At 37.5% G+C, this 16,517-nt stretch overlaps 1 long non-coding RNA gene, 8 other non-coding genes and 1 pseudogene across 9 annotated transcripts; all 10 read left to right on the top strand.

The window, feature by feature from the left end:
- The first annotated feature begins 342 nt into the window (after positions 1-342).
- Positions 343-6,053, top strand: LOC103007864 (uncharacterized). Its single transcript, XR_009007678.1, has 4 exons — positions 343-426; positions 1,382-1,465; positions 1,993-2,070; positions 5,972-6,053. It is a non-coding gene; the product is annotated as an uncharacterized LOC103007864 (long non-coding RNA).
- Positions 821-892, top strand: LOC114237311 (small nucleolar RNA SNORD113/SNORD114 family). The gene has a single exon (XR_003623003.2). It is a non-coding gene; the product is annotated as a small nucleolar RNA SNORD113/SNORD114 family (small nucleolar RNA).
- LOC114237315 (small nucleolar RNA SNORD113/SNORD114 family) lies at positions 1,774-1,848 on the top strand. The gene has a single exon (XR_003623007.1). It is a non-coding gene; the product is annotated as a small nucleolar RNA SNORD113/SNORD114 family (small nucleolar RNA).
- LOC114237292 (small nucleolar RNA SNORD113/SNORD114 family) lies at positions 2,408-2,482 on the top strand. The gene has a single exon (XR_003622985.1). It is a non-coding gene; the product is annotated as a small nucleolar RNA SNORD113/SNORD114 family (small nucleolar RNA).
- Positions 3,844-3,915, top strand: LOC114237286 (small nucleolar RNA SNORD113/SNORD114 family). Its single transcript, XR_003622981.1, has one exon. It is a non-coding gene; the product is annotated as a small nucleolar RNA SNORD113/SNORD114 family (small nucleolar RNA).
- A 5,908-nt stretch (positions 6,054-11,961) lies between the features above and the next one.
- Positions 11,962-12,033, top strand: LOC114237293 (small nucleolar RNA SNORD113/SNORD114 family). The gene has a single exon (XR_003622986.2). It is a non-coding gene; the product is annotated as a small nucleolar RNA SNORD113/SNORD114 family (small nucleolar RNA).
- Positions 12,034-12,909: 876 nt separating this feature from the next.
- Positions 12,910-12,981, top strand: LOC114237310 (small nucleolar RNA SNORD113/SNORD114 family). Its single transcript, XR_003623002.1, has one exon. It is a non-coding gene; the product is annotated as a small nucleolar RNA SNORD113/SNORD114 family (small nucleolar RNA).
- Positions 12,982-13,901: 920 nt separating this feature from the next.
- LOC114237277 (small nucleolar RNA SNORD113/SNORD114 family) lies at positions 13,902-13,973 on the top strand. Its single transcript, XR_003622974.1, has one exon. It is a non-coding gene; the product is annotated as a small nucleolar RNA SNORD113/SNORD114 family (small nucleolar RNA).
- An 881-nt stretch (positions 13,974-14,854) lies between these two features.
- On the top strand, positions 14,855-14,931 carry LOC114237267 (small nucleolar RNA SNORD113/SNORD114 family; annotated as a pseudogene).
- Positions 14,932-15,837: 906 nt separating this feature from the next.
- Positions 15,838-15,912, top strand: LOC114237322 (small nucleolar RNA SNORD113/SNORD114 family). Its single transcript, XR_003623012.1, has one exon. It is a non-coding gene; the product is annotated as a small nucleolar RNA SNORD113/SNORD114 family (small nucleolar RNA).
- The last annotated feature ends 605 nt before the right edge of the window (positions 15,913-16,517 follow it).

Consider the following 16,517-nt stretch of genomic DNA (forward strand, 5'->3'; position numbering starts at 1 on the left):
TAGTAGATTAAGAAGAAATGGTCAGTTATTGCCAAATGTGGACACATGTGGGCCAGCAAGAAGTAATCCTAAAGATTTCCACCCCTTATGCCCCTTAATTACAATTGGACCTAGGAGGTCAAATGTTTGGCCAAGAGTCATGTAGATGTGAATAACTGAGTCAATTTTATTGTTCTTGGCCACTCTCAAGTTTGAGGGTATTATTTTTTGTAGAAAAAAAACATCTCTTCATTATGAAAGAGTGGTCAGTTCCTCATGACTGAGAACATTAAATGTGGAAAGAAAGCATCAATGTTCATAAGTTTCCTTTCTCTCTCTCTCTTTTGTTTCATCGACTGTGCTTTCTATTGATTAAAGTGGACACATTCGAGCTGGTCAAGCTATCAGTATTCCATGGTGAGGCACCTTATGATTGCAGGAACCCATGTGAGTAATAAGCAAATTGCTTGTCATGGTTTCTGGTTTTTTTTTTTTTGTCTGCCTGGGTGTGCATTCAGGGTATTATTCGAGATATTCATATAGGAAAACAAAAGGCCAGGGCAGTTCAGTGATAAGTGTTACATTTTATGGAACATTAATTGATTACTGCCCCAATGAAAAAAATAAAACAAAACAAAACAAAACAAGACAAAACAACACAAAATCAGCATCGTGATTTACAGGAGAGACACACTGCTGTGAGAATGAACTATGGAGAGAGGAGGGAAATCATGACTGCCCTTGGGTTTTGTGATTAATAGGCTTTTCAGTATTTATGAGAGATTTATTGCCTTAATCAGTACACAATGTAGAAATACATGAAGAGAAGGAGGGACACTAATGGATCGATGATGACTACTGGTGGCGTCTGTGTCGTGTACGATGAATACGTGTCTGGAGCTCTGAGGTCCGATGCAAATGGAATCTAGTCCATTGTCCTATTGGAAGTGACCCTAGGGGCTGAGGTCAGGAATGAATGAGGGGCTCCTTTGCAGTCTTTGTGTTCATGCCTTTTCATTTTTTCCATACAAATGAAAAACTGAGACCCTCTTCATAAATATATGAATTAAAATAAAGAAAAATGACGGAAAACAATTTCTATTCACGGATATATGGGTGGAAAGGAGATATACCATTAATATGTCAAGGGAAGCCTGAGTTTCAATTGGAAAGCCATGGCACATAACTGTTACCACTTAGGGTAAGGAGGAGGGGTCCAGGAGAATCGCTAGACAGCCCTCATATTCTGGCACAGCAGCAACATCGAAGTGGTTTCTTTTTAACAGATTTCACACATCTGCTACATTAGGTATTGCCTAAATAACGACGTGAATTTGGAAGCAGTGATGAGTGGAGAGTGTCTCCACCATTTTTATCTTCTGCTTTGCTTTATACTCCTCAGGTTGGATGCACTGGACTTCAGGAGGATTATTCTTTGAGCGCCAGCGTAGGATGGCATCTTGGTCATAGGAGCCAGGAGACCCATGTAGGCATCATCTAGTTCCTAATCTGGGGGTGGGTGTTTTCACTAATAGTAATGGCTATGCTAACAAAATGGGTTAAAGAAAATTAAAGGAGGGACTCTTTATCCCATTGATAAACAGGAACTCTTGTGAAGCAAAAACCAGATAATAAATATGAGGGAGATATGATGATGTGAGAATGGTTCTAGAGACAGGTGAGCGATATTAAGGCTTCGCTGAGTTTTGCAAACCCTAGAGGGTCATAACTGGCATTAGTGAATTAACGCATGCATCAGTGAAACATACAGAATGAAGAGAAGGTCATCTTTTCTGGATTGATGATGATAAATGCCAGCGTATGAGTCACTGATTATGAATAATACGTGTCTGGAACTCTGAGGTCCAATACAAAAGAAATGTGGTCTTTCTCTTCATGTTTTTCATTGATTATGCTAATTGAGCCAAAGAAAGCATCAATCAACAAATCTGCCTATCTATGGAGAGAAAGTCTCAATCTCAGTCGACACCTTCTCTGTTTGGTACTTTTCAGAATAGAAGTTCAAGGTGATTTTGGCCTCCATTGTGATCAAGGTTCTCCTTCTCAGGTTGCTATGGGACAGAGACCCAGGTGAGTTATGGCCAGGGTTTCTGCCTTGGTTTGGGAACTGGTTTAAGTGTTTTCATTGTATTCTCAAAAGTCATTGATATATATCAAAGGGTTGATGATGCCTGTTGAAAAATAAGCCATGAGAGCTTATGCTGATGAAGTGATCATCTAGATCCTGGAAATGCATTAAGGAAAGAGATCTCATGTATGGTGATAGAGATTGGAGAGAAATTAGGGATACTCATGGGTATACTGTTCTTGGGTTTTGGTTTTTCGTGTCTTTCTTTCATTAATATCAATGATGTAATGATTTAATTGATAGTGATGTATCAATGAATGAACTAAAATTGGACCCAAGGGGACCAACGATGACGTTGGGTAGAGGATGAGGCATGGCCAAGGAACTATAAGTATCTGGAATCCTGAGGTCCAAGAAAGGATACATACTTTGTTTTCTACATTGATTTCTTCCCTTGGACAGATGTTCGGAATATATAAAATCATGCTCCTATTTTGTGTTACTCAATTTATATTTCATACTATTAATCGATCAGTGATAGAACAGTTCAAAATATATAAATAGTAGATTAAGAAGAAAAGGTCCATTATTGCCTACTGTGGACACATGGGGTTTGGCAAGAAGCAATCCTAAATATTTCCATCAGTTATGACCGTTAATAACAAGTAGACCTAGGGGTCAACTGTTTGGCCAAGCATCATTTAGATGTGAATAATTAAGAGTCAATTTTATTGTTCTGGGGCACTCTCAAGTTTGAGGGTATTTTTGTCTGTAGAAGAAGAAAAATCTCTGCATTATGAAAGAGTGATCAATTCGTGAATATTGAGAACTCTAAATTTGGAAAGAAAGCATCAATGTCCATAAAGTTTCCTTTTTCTTTCTCTGTTTTGTTTCATTGACTGTGCTTTCTACTGATTAAAATGGACACATTCAAGCTGATTAAGCTATCAATATTCCATGGTGATGCACCTTATGATTGCTGGAACCCATGTGGGTAATAAATTTCATGTCATGGTTTCCGTTATTTTTTTGTCCCTCTGTGTGTGCATTGAGTGTATTATTGGAGAGATACATACAGGAAAAGCAAGGGCAATGCAGCTCAGTGATAAATGTTACATTTTATGAAACATTAATTGATTACTGCCCTGATGGAAAAAACAAACAAATCAAAACAATACAAAACAAATCAACAGAAAACCAGCATCATGATTTACGGGAGAGATGCACTGCTGTGAGAATGAACTGTTTTGATAAGAGGGATATCATGATTGCCCTTAAGTTTTGTGATTAATAGGTTTTTCAATATTTATGAGAGATTTATTTCTTCAATCAGTAAACAATGTAGTAATAAGCAAAGAGAAGGAATGGCCATAATAGATCGATTCCATGGCGATGCATCATATAACTGCAGGAACCCATGTGATCAATAATCTAATTTCTTGTCTTCCTTCAGTATTTTTCCTTCCTCTGAGTGTACACTCAGTTTATTTTTAGAAAGATCCATATAGGATAACATAAAGCCAACGCAGCTCAGTTTTAAATGTTGCATTTTTCAAGCATTAGTCGATTACTACGCAGCTGAAAACAAAACAAAAACAAAAGCAGCATCGTAATTCACTGAAGAGATTCATTGCTGTGAGAATGAACTATTTACAGAATAGGGATATCATGACTCTCCTTAGGTTTTGTGTTTAATAGCACTTTCAATTATTTTGTGATGTATTGAATTATTCAATAAACAATGTCCAAATACTTGAGGTCACAGAAGTTAACACTGTATGGCTGATTACTCCTGGTGGCTTATGGGTCATGAAAGTTGAATTTGTGTCTGTAACTTTGATGTCCTATTCAAAGGTAATCTAAGGATTTTTCTTTGGGCATCTGCCTTGGGTGGCATCTTTTTTTAGGAGCCAGGAGACCAGTGTTAGCATCAGTTAATTCTTAGGCTTTCTTTTGCTCTGTTTTCTAAGAGTAATTACTATGCTAATAGTGTGTTTGGAATATAATTAAAGATGGCTATTTTTATCCTATTGATAAACAAGTAATTGATATGAAGGTTTCTATTGATTAATGCATGTATGAAACCTGATAATAAATATGAGAGAGATATAATGATATGAGAATTTTCTAGAGACTTATTATCTATTTCATGTGTTTGTTGTGTTTTCAATCTATGGAGTGTTAAAATTGTAATTAAGCCTTATTCCATGGTGATGCGCCTCATGACTGAATCTCTGTGTTAGAAGTAGAAAGACCAATGTCAGTAATAGTCAAATTTCTTGTCTTGGTTCAGGTGATTGTTTTTCATTAAAAAATATTTAATCATGGGAGGCAGAGTCAAGATGGAAGTGTGGGAAGACACAGAGTTAGCGTCTCCCCACAACTAGGGTGCCTGCCGGCCGCTGGTGGGGACTCTGATGCCCAAGGAGACGGGAGGAACCCCAAAGTGAACCAGTAGGATGTAGGGGGACTGAAGGGGGAGGAGAAGTGGAGTCCAGACAGGATCAGCGTCCCTGAGGCCAGGGAGATCAGGAGAGGCAGGCGGGAGGGACTCTCCAGGAAGAGCGGGAGAGGAGCGGAGGGCAATCATTTGGCCCACTCGGCCAGGGAGGCTGCTGAGCTCCCAAGCCGGTACCCCAGCTCCAACGCCCCATCCAGGCTGCGTGGGTCCTGGGGGCATAAGAGGGAGGCTGGGGAGATCAGGAGAGGCAGGCAGGAGGAGCCATCCAGGAGGAGCGGGAGAGGAGCGGAGGGCCATTGACCTGCCCACTTGGCCTGTAGAGCCTGCTGAGCTCCCAGGCCAGTCCCCTACACTCCAAAGCCCTCTCCAGGTTGTGTGGGTCCTTGGGGACATAAGAAGTAGGCCGAGCGTAAAATAGGAGAGGCAGGTGAGAGAGGCCCTCTGGGAGGAGCAGGAGAGGAGCAGAGGGCAATTGCCCCACCCACTGGGGACTGGGGAGCCTGCTGAGCTCCCAGGCCGATCCCCTGCCCTCCAAAGCCCCCTCTAGGCTGCATAGGTCCTTGGGGGCACAGGAGAGAGGATGGGGAGATCAGGAGAGGCAGGAGGGAGGGATCCTCCCAGATGGGAGGAGCAGGAGAGGAGACGAGGGCATTTGCCCCACCCACTCGAGCCCAAGAAGCCTGCTGGGCTCCCAGGTGAGGTCCCCTGCCTTCTGAGACTAGGGGTGGGGGGGCATGCCTGGGCCCCTTCTGTTCCTTGAGCCTAAGCCCCACCACCCACAACCCCCAAGACCTTTTCCAGCCCTGTGGGTCCTGAGCATAGGCCCCACCCACTGCCCAAACCTCACCCTTGCTTAGGTCCCACCCTCCAAAACGAAGGCCTTCCCCCCCCCCCTTTTTTTTCTTTTCCCTCCTCCTCCTTTACTACTGTGGTACTGATGTACCTTCTGGTTGTTGATTCATCTATATATATATTTTTTTAATAAATGTATTTGTTTTTATTTTTGGCTGTGTTGGGTCTTCGTTGCTGCGCACAGGCTTTCTCTAGTTGTGGCGAGCGGGGGCTACTCTTTGTTGTGGTGCACGGGCTTCTCATTGTGGTGGCTTCTCTTGTTGCGGAGCACGGGCTCTAGGTGCGTGGGCTTCAGTAGTTGTGGCATGTGGGCTTAGTAGTTGTGGCTCGCAGGCTGTAGAGCGCAGGCTCAGTAGTTGTGGCGCATGGGCTTATTTGCTCCATGGCATGTGGGATCTTCCCGGACCAGGGCTCGAACCCATGTCCCCTGCATTGGCAGGTGGGTTCTTAACCACTGAGCCACCAGGGAAGCCCCTCATCTCTATTTTTATTTTTATGTTCTTTCTAACACATCTGTTAGTTTCCTAGTCTAATTTTATTTTTTACTTTGTTATTGTTCTTTTTTTTTTTTTTTTTTTTTGCTGCCCCAGGTGGCTTGCAGGATCTTGGTTCACAAGCCAGGTGTCAGACTGAAGCTTCTGTGGTGGGAGCTCTGAGTCCAAACCACTGGACTAACAGAGAACCTCAGACCCCAAGGAATATTCATCGGAGTGAGGTCTCATGGAGTTCCTCATCTCAGCACCAAGACCCAGCTCTACCCAATAGCCTACAAACTCCAGTGTTGGAAGCCTCAGACCAAACAACCAGTAAGACAGGAAACAATCCCACTCATAAAAAAAAAAAAAAAAAAAGAGATGGCAAAAAATATGTCACAGATGAAGGAGCAAGGTGAAAACCTACAAGACCAAATAAATAAAGAGGAAATAGGCAATGTACCTGAAAAAGAATTCAGAGTAATGATAGTAAAGATGATCCAGAATCTCGGAAGTAGAATGGAGGCATGGATTGAGAAAATACAAAAAATGTTTAACAAAGATCTAGAAGAACTAAAGAAGAAACAGAGATGAACAGCACAATAACTGAAATGAAAAATACACTAGAAGGAATCAATAACAGAATAACTGAGGCAGAAGAACGAATAAGTGAGCTGGAAGACAAAATGGTGGAAATAACTGCCAAGGAGCAGAATAAAGAAAAAAGAATGAAAAGAATTGAAGACAATCTCAGAGACCTCTGGGACAACACTAAATGTACCAACATTCGAATTATAGGGGTCCCAGAAGAAGAAGAGAAAAAGAAATGGTCTGAGAAAATATTTGAAGAGATTATACTTGAAAACTTCCCTAATATGGGAAAGGAAATAGTCACCCAAGTCCAGGAAGCACAGAGAGTCCCATACAGGATAAACCCTAGGGAAAACACACCAAGACACATGTTAATCAAACTAACAGATATTAAATTCAAAGAAAAAATATTAAAAGCAGCAAGGGAAAAACAAAAAATAACATACAAAGGAATCCCCATAAGGTTAACAGGTGATCTTTCAGCAGAAACTCTGCAAGCCAGAAGGGAGTGGCAGGACATATTTAAAATGATGAAAGGGGAAACGTACAACCAAGATTACTCTTTCCTGCAAGGATCTCATTCAGATTCAATGGAGAAATCAAAAGCTTTACAGACAAGCAAAAGCTACGAGAATTCAGTACGAGCAAACCATCTTTACAGCAAATGTAAAGGAACTTCTCTAAGTGGGAAACACAAAGGAAGAAAAAGACCCACAAAAACAAGCCCAAATTAATTAAGAAAATGGTAATAAGAATATACATATCAATAATCACCTTGAATGTAAATGGATTAAAAGCTCCAACCAAAAGACCCAGGCTGGCTGAATGGATACAAAAACAAGATCCTTATATATGCTGTCTACAAGAGACCCACTTTAGACCTAGTGACACATACAGACACAGAAAGACACATACACATACAGAAAGTGAAGGGATGGAAAAAAGATATTTCATGCAAATGGAAATCAAAAGAAAGCTGGAGTAGCAATACTCGTATCAGTTAAAATAGACTTTAAAATAAAGACTCTTACAAGAGATATGGAGGGACACTACATAATGATCAAAGGATCAATCCAAGAAGAAGATATAACAATTATAAATATTTATGCACCCAACATAGGAGCACCTCAATACGTAAGGCAAATGCTAACAACCATGAAAGAGAAATCAACAGAAACACAATAATAGTAGAGGACTTTAGCACCCCACTTACATCAATGGACAGATCATCCAAACAGAAAATAAATAAGGAAACACAAGCTTTAAATGACACACAGACCAGATAGATCTAATTGATATTTATAGAACATTCCACCCAAAAGTGGCAGAATACACTTTCTTCTCAAGTGCACATGGACCATTCTCCAGGATAGATCACATCTTGGGTCACAAATGAAGCCTTGGAAAATTTAAGAAAATTGAAATCATATCAAGCATCTTTTCTGACCACAAAGCTATAAGACTGGAAATCAATTACAGGAAAAAAACTGTAAAAAACACAAATACATGGAGGCTAAACAGTGTGCTACTTAATAACCAAAAGATCACTGAAGAAATCAAAGAAGAAATAAAAAAATACATAGAAACAAATGACAATGAAAACACAACGACCCAAAACCTATGGGTCGCAGCAAAAGCAGTTCTAAGAGGGAAGTTTAGAGCAATACAATCTCACCTCAAGAAACAAGAAAAATTTCAAATAAACAATCTAACTCTACATTTAAAACAACTAGAGAAAGAAGAACAAAGAAAATCCAAAGTCAGTAGAAGGAAAGAAATCATAAAGATCAGAGCAGGAATAAATGAAATAGAAATGAATAAAACAATAGCAGAGATCAATAAAACTAAAAGCTGGTTCTTTGAGAAGATAATCAAAATTGATAAACCCTTAGCCAGACTCATCAAGAAAAAAAGGGAGAAGATGCAAATCAATAAAATTAGAAATGAAAAAGGAGAAATCACAACCGACAGTGCAGAAATACAAAGGATTATAAGAGACTACTACAAACAACTATATGCCAATAAAATGGACAACCATGAAGAAATGGAAATTCTTGGAAAGGTGCAATTTTCCAAGACTGAACCAGAAAGAATTAGAAAATATAAACAGACCTATCAAAAGTAGTGAAATTGAAACCATAATTAAAAATCTTCCAACAAACAAAAGTCCAGGACGAGATGGCTTCACAGGCAAATTCTATCAAACATTTAGAGAAGAGCTAACACCCATCCTTCTCAAACTCTTCCAAAAAATTGCAGAGGCAGAAACACTCCCAAATTCAATCTACAAAGCCACCATCACCCTGTTACCAAAACCAGAAAAAGATATCACAAAAAAAGAAAAGTATAGACCAACATCACTGATGAACATAGATGCAAAAATCCTGAACAAAATACTATCAAACAGAATCCAACAACATATTAAAAGGATCATGCACCATGATCAAGTGGGATTTATCCCAGGGATGCAAGGATTCTTCAATATATGCAAATCAATCAATGTGATACACCACATTAACAAAATAAGGAATAAAACCCATATGATCATCTCAATAGATGCAGAAAAAGCTTTTGACAAAAGTCAACACCCATTTATGATAAAAACTCTCCAGAAAATGGGCATAGAGGGAACCTACCTCAACATGACAAACCCACAGCAAGCATCATACTCAGTGGTGAAAAACTGAAAGCATTTCCACTATGATCAGGAACAAGACAAGGATGTCCACTCTCACCTCTCTTATTCAACATAGTTTTGGAAGTCCTAACCACAGCAGTCAGAGAAGAAAAAGAAATAAAAGTAATACAAATTGGAAAAGAAGAAGGAAAACTGTCACTGTTTGCTGATGACATGATACTATACACAGAAAATACTAAAGATGCCACCAGAAAACTATTAGAACTAATCAATGAATTTGGTAAGGTTGCAGGATACAAAATTAATGCACAGAAATCTCTGGCATTCCTATACACCACCAACAAAAAGTCAGAAAGAGAAATTAAGAAAACACTCCCATTTACCATTGTAAGAACAAGAATAATATACCTAGGAATAAATGTGCCTAAGGAGGTGATCAATTGATCTTCCAATCAACTGGTTGGAAGAATCAACATTGTGAACATGACTCTACTACCCAAAGCAAGCTACAGATTCAGTGCAATCCCTATCAAACTACCAATGGCATTATTCACAGAATTAGAACAAAAAATTTTACAATTTGTATGGAAACACAAAAGACCCTGAATAACCAAAGCAATCTTGAGAAAGAAAAATGGAGTTGGAGGAATGAAGCTCCCCGACTTCAAACTATACCACAAAGCTACAGTAATCAGGACAGTATGGTACTGGCACAAAAACAGAAATATAGATCAATGGTATAGGATAGAATGCCCAGAGATAAACCCACGCACCTATGGGCACCTAATTTACAACAAAGGAGGCAAGAACATACAATGGAGAAAAGACAGCCTCTTCAATAAGTGGTGCTGGAAAACTGGACAGCTACATGTAAAAGAATGAAATTAGAACACTACCTAACACCATACACAAAAATTAACTTCAAATGGATTAAAGACTTAAACGTAAGACCAGACACTATAAAACTCTTAGAGGAAAACATAGGAAAAACACTCTTTGACATAAACCACAGCAAGATCTTTTTTACCCACCTCCTAGAGTAACAGAAATAAAAACAAAAATAAACAGTGGGACTTAATGAAACTTAAAAGCTTTTGCACAGCAAAGGAAACCATAAACAAGGCAAAAAGACAACCCTCAGAATGGGAGAAAATATTTGCAAATGAAACAACAGACAAAGGATTAATCTCCAAAATATACAACAAGTCATGGAGCTCAATATCAAAACAAAACAAAACAAAACAAAACAAAACAATCCAGTTAAAAAATGGGCCGAAGACCTAAATAGATATTTCACCAAGGAAGACATACAGATGGCCAACAGGCACATTAAAAGATGCTCAGCATCACTAATTATTAGAGAAATGCAAATCAAATCAATGAGGTATCACCTCATGCCAGTCAGAATGGCCATTATCAAAAAATCTGGAAACAATAAATGCTGGTAAGGGTATGGTGAAAAGGGAACCTTCCTGCACTGTTGGTGGGAATGTAAATTGATACAACCACTATGGAAAACAGTATGGAGGTTCCTTAAAAAACTAAAAATAGAACTACCATACCACCCAGCAATCCCACTACTGGGCATATACCTTGAGAAAAACATAATTCAAAATGAGACATATACCACAATGTTCATTGCAGCTCTATTTATAATAGCCCGGATATGGAACCAACCTAAGTGTCCATCGACAGATGAATGGATAAAGAAGATGTGACACATGTAAACAATGGAATATTACTCAGCCATAAAAAGAAACGAAATTGGGCTTCCCTGGTGGCGCAGTGGTTGAGAGTCTGCCTGCCAATGCAGGGGACACGGGTTCGAGCCCTGGTCTGGGAAGATCCCACATGCCACGGAGCAACTGGGCCCGTGAGCCACAATTACTGAGCCTGCGTGTCTGGAGCCTGTGCTCCGCGACAAGAGAGGCCGCGATGGTGAGAGGCCCGCGCACCGCGATGAAGAGTGGCCCCCGCTCGCCGCAACTGGAGAAAGCCCTCGCACAGAAACGAAGACCCAACACAGCCATAAATAAATAAAAATTTAAAAAAAAAAAAAAAAGAAACGAAATTGAGTTGTTTGTAGTGAGGTGGATGGACCTAGAGTCTGTCATACAGAGTGAAGTAAGTCAGAAAGAAAAACAAATACCGTATGCTAACGCATATATATGGAACCTAAAAAAAAAAAAAAAGGTACTGATGAACCTAGGTGCAGAGCAGGAATAAAGAGGTAGACATAGAAAATGGACTTGTGGACATGGGGTGGGAGGGCGAAGTGAGAGTAGCATTGACATATATACACTACTGAATATAAAATAGTTGGCTGGTGGGAAGCAACAGCATAGCACTGGGAGATCAGGTCGGTGCTTTGTTATGACCTAGAGGAGTGGGGTAGGGAGGATGGGAGGGAGGCTCAAGAGGGAGGGGATATAGGGACATGTGTATGCATATGGCTGATTCGCTTTGTTGTGCAACAGAAACTAACACAGTATTGTGAAGCAATTATACTCCAATAAAGATCTATTAAGAAATATTTAATCATATTTTTTCTCATGGTTTTGTTGATTTCTGTGTTTGCGTGTGTGTGTGTGTGTCTGTGTGTATTAAGGGTAAAGTTCACAATTTCCATACAGAATAGTAGATGGCCAAGCTCAATAAGAAATAGAGAATTTGATGAAACATTAAATGATTAATAAATAAATGAAAACAGCATCTAATTCAAAAAAGTTTCATTGATATGAAATTGAACTATTTACACAGTAGGGATATCATGCTCTTTTTGGGTTTTGCAGAAAATAGAGTCTGAAAATGTTTGTGAATGGATTACTTGATCAGTCAATAAACAAATAGAAATGAACAAAGAACAGAGACATATTCATGGACCAAGTATGATGATTGTCCCAAGAATAGTCCTGAGTGATGAAAACATGTCTGAAACTCTGAGGTCCAATGCAGAGCATTAAGTAGTCTACTTCCTTTGTTAAAATTGTTTGTATAGGGAGATGTCAGGAATACCAAAAGATCATATTCTTGTTGATTTCATAGAGTTATAGTTGTTATTAGTAATTGATCTGTGATGGAATCATTAAGCAAATATAAATGTATAAGGAAAAATAGGGTGAAGTATTTTTCTCATATGAACACCTTTGTTGAAGCAAAAGATATTGTGAATAAAAACTGAAAATTCTGAATCCCATTAAATAAATGGGTGAGGGTCACCTCCTTGACCAGGTTTCTATAGACATGCCTACGTAAGAGTCATTAAATTATTCTTTTTCAGACTAAAGATTGAGGTTTTTATTTTAACAAGGTAAAAAATAAATAGAAAAACAGTAACTAATAAATAATTAAATAGTGAGTACATGAAATTCCAAAAACAAAGATCTGTGGCTTCTGGTCTCAGTATTTTCATCATCTTCTGTGGTTTGTACTCAGAATGAATGCACTAGAGATGGTTTAGAATCATCCATGGTCACCAGATCTGTGGTTGCCTCTGTATAACAGGAGGATGGAGATTAATGTGAGTAATAGTTGAAGTTCTTTTTTCAGTTTGTTTTTTTATTAAAGACATTCACTCTATCATTAAGAAATGTGGAATATGAGTAAAGAAGGTAGCTGCATTTCAGTGTTGAGTATGTTATTACCAACCATTATATTGATTAATGCATATATGGAAAACTGAGCATTAATATGACATATATTAAACTAAGAATAATTCCATATACATCAATACTCTTGGTTTTTTATTGTAATGCTAAAATTATCAGTGAATTTGTGATTTATACAATAAAGAAATAAAAATGTATGTAGAAAAGAGGGTCAGTATTGGATCAATGATGACTACCCGTGGCGTAAGAGTCGTGTACGATGAATACGTGTCTGGAACTCTGAGGTCCAATGCAAATGGAATCTATTCCATTGTCTTGTTTGAAGTGATCCTATAGGCAGAGGTTAGGAATATACAAAGATATTTGTTTTGGTTATTATGACCATGCATTTTTAAAATTTTTATGATTATATCAATGAAATAGTCAATATACAAATTTGTAAATTAAATAATGATGAATATGAAGGCTTTTCAATAATAAAAATATGTGGTTAGTCAAAAATTACTATTATATACAAATACATTAATATATATTGAAAAGACGTTTTTAGGTAAAAAGTGATATAAAGATGTTATCTCTGGTTAAGAGTGATACAGAAAATGATAGGTATTAGTTACTGACTGAGTCAGTAACCACTTTGACATTTGATTCATTAAGGAAAAAACAAATAAATAATTACCATAATTTAGTAAATGACTAAATTACTGTGCAAATTAATAGCGGAATATTGGATAAATGGAGAATAAATAAATAAATAAATAAATAAATAAATAGATAAATCTGAATATTTTTATCACCTTGTCTGCTTGTTACTCTTCAGGACAGATGTTCCCACTACTTCAGCTTCTGCTGTGCTCAGTTGTCCTGCTGCTTCTGTGTCAGAAAGTAACTAAGGTAAATAACAGGCAAGGTTGGTGTTCTTGCATTAGGTGATGTGTTTGAGGGTAGTCATGGTGTTATTAAAAAGTATTAAATTAATCAAAAATTACTCATAGTTCAATGATAAATCTGAGAAGAAATGTTATTTTGAATAATTGATAGTGGGCAGGATTGAGGTTGAATAATACAAGAGATGGAAACTTAATGGGAAATGATTCTGTAAACTGAGAATTAGGGATATTGAAGGGTCTTATTCTTGGGATTATTACCAATTAATTAATGATTTAATCAATGCAAATATGCAAATGAACGAAGAGAAGAGACTCAGTCATGGACCAATGATGATGATCGTTTCGGGAAGAGTCCTGAACGATGAAAACATGTCTGAAACTCTGAGGTCCAACCCAGAACATAAGTAGTCTCTCCCTCTTTGAAATTGCTTTTGTAGAAAGAGGTCAGGAATATTTAAAGATCATATTCTTATATTGATTTCATGGATTTAGATTTGTTAGTATTAATGGATCTGTGATGGAACCATTAAGCAAATATAAATTACATATAAGGAAAAAATAGGGTGAAGCATGGTCCAAATTGAACATATTTCATGAGGCAAAAGATACGGTTAATAAACATTGAAAACACTGATGCCCATTAAATAAATGGGTGAGGATCACTTATTTGACCAGGATTAGATAGAAATGCATAAGTAGGCATCAGTTTAATTGTTCTGCTTTAGCCAAATGGTTGTGTTTTTTCTTTTAACAAGACAAAAAATAGAGAGAATAAGAAAAAATAATAAATATCTAAATACTGACTAAATGAAATGTAGAAAACAAGGATCAGTGGTGATTAGATCTCAATATTTTTATTATCTTTCATGTTCTATACTCCCCAGAATGAATGCATCATTTAGCATCTTCCATGGGCATGAGCTCTGTGGTTGCTTCTGTATAATAGGAGGATGAAGATTAATGTGAGTAATAGTTGAAGTTCTTTTTTCAGTTTTTTTTAAATTAAAGTAATTCACTGTATTGTTTGGAATGTGGAATATAAATAAAGAAGGCAGCTGTATCTCGGTGTTGAGTATGGATATACAAACCATCGTATTGATTAATGCATATATGGAAAACTGAGACTGTTAGTGTGAGATGTATTAAACTGAGAATAATTCTATGTACATCAGGGGTCTTCCTGGGTTTTTTGAATTGTACTGCTAAAATTATTAGTGAGTTTTTAATTTAATGAATAAAGAAATAGAAATGTATGTAGAAAGAAGAACAGTACTGGATCGATTATGATTTCTGGTCATCATCAATATGAGTTGTATACGATGAATACATGTCTGGAACTCTGAGGTCCAATATTAAATTAAGCTTGTCCATTCTCAACTTGAGAAGGTGTCCTATAGACAAATGTTAGGAATAAATGAGGGGCTTGTTTTTCGTCTTTGTGTTCATGCATTTCATTCTATTATTATAATTGGATAATAGGAGAATCTATAAATAAATATATAATTAAAACTAACGATGAATGGAGTAAAACACTTTCCAATTACCAAAATATGTGGTGAGACAAGAAATATTATTAATATATCATGGAAACCCTGAAGTTCAATTAGTAATGAATGGTACATGACCATTACCACTTAGGATAAGAATGAAGTAGACAGGATAATTTGTAGACAACCTTCATATTCTGGCTCAGTGGCAAGATTGAAGTGGTTCGTTTTAAACAGACTTAATACATACACTAAATTAATGATTGCCTAAATATCTGTGTGAATGTTGAAGTAAGGGAAAGTGGAGAGTGTCTGCACCATTTTTATCATCTGCTTTGCTTTATACTCCTCAGAGTGGACACACTGGACCTGAAAGAAAGATTCTTCCTTGAGCACCAGCCTAGGATGGCATCTTTGTTTTAGGAGCCAAGAGAACAGTGTGAGCAGAATCAAGTTTGTAGTCTTGGGTTGGGTGGTTTGTCTAACATATTTACTGTATTAATAAAATATTTGAAGTATAATTAAAGAAGACCATTTTTATCCTATTGATAATAAAGAGATTAATATGAAGCATTATATTGATAAATGCAGATTTGAAAAACTGATCATAAATATGAAAGAGATATAATGATGTGAGTATCTTTCTAGAGACATGTTAGTGGTATCAAGGCCTTATTGGGTTTTGTGACTCATGGAGTTATAGATTATAATTAGTGAATCAATGAACTAATCAATTAACAATATAGAATGAAGAGACATTCATCTTTTCTGGATCAGTGATGATAAATGCCGGCGTATGAGTCATCGATGATAAATAATACGTGTCTCGAACTCTGAGGTCCAATGCAAAAGAAATGTGGTCTTTCTCTTCATGCATGTTCATTGGTTATGCTAATTAAGCCAATGAAAGCATCAATCAACAAATCTGCGGATCAAAGGAGAGAAAGTCTCAATCTCGGTCATCACCTTCTCTGTTTGGTACTTTTCAGAATAGCAGCTCAAGGTGATTTCAGCCTCCATTGTGATCAAGGCTCTCCTTTTCTGGTTGCTATGGGACAGAGACCCAGGTGAGTCATGGCCAGTGTTCCTCTCTTGGTTTGGGGAATTGGTTTAAGTGTTTTCATTGTATTTTCAAGCGTAATCGACATATATCAAAGGGTTGATGATGGCCTGTTGAAAAATAACCATGAGAGCTTATGCTGATGAAGTGATAATCTAGAACCTGGAAATTCATTAACCAAGGAGATCTCATGTATGGTGATAATGATTGGAGAGAAGTTAGGGATATTCGCTGGTCTGGTTCTTGGGTTTTGGGTATTCATGTTTTTCTTTCATTAGTATTAATGATATAATGATTTAATTGATAGAGATGTACCAATGAATGAACTAAAATTGGACCCAAGGGGACCAAAGATGAAGTTGGGTAGAGGATGAGGCATGGGCAAGGAA

Source organism: Balaenoptera acutorostrata, chromosome 3, assembly GCF_949987535.1.
Source record: "Balaenoptera acutorostrata chromosome 3, mBalAcu1.1, whole genome shotgun sequence".
Taxonomy (NCBI): Eukaryota; Metazoa; Chordata; class Mammalia; order Artiodactyla; family Balaenopteridae; genus Balaenoptera; species Balaenoptera acutorostrata.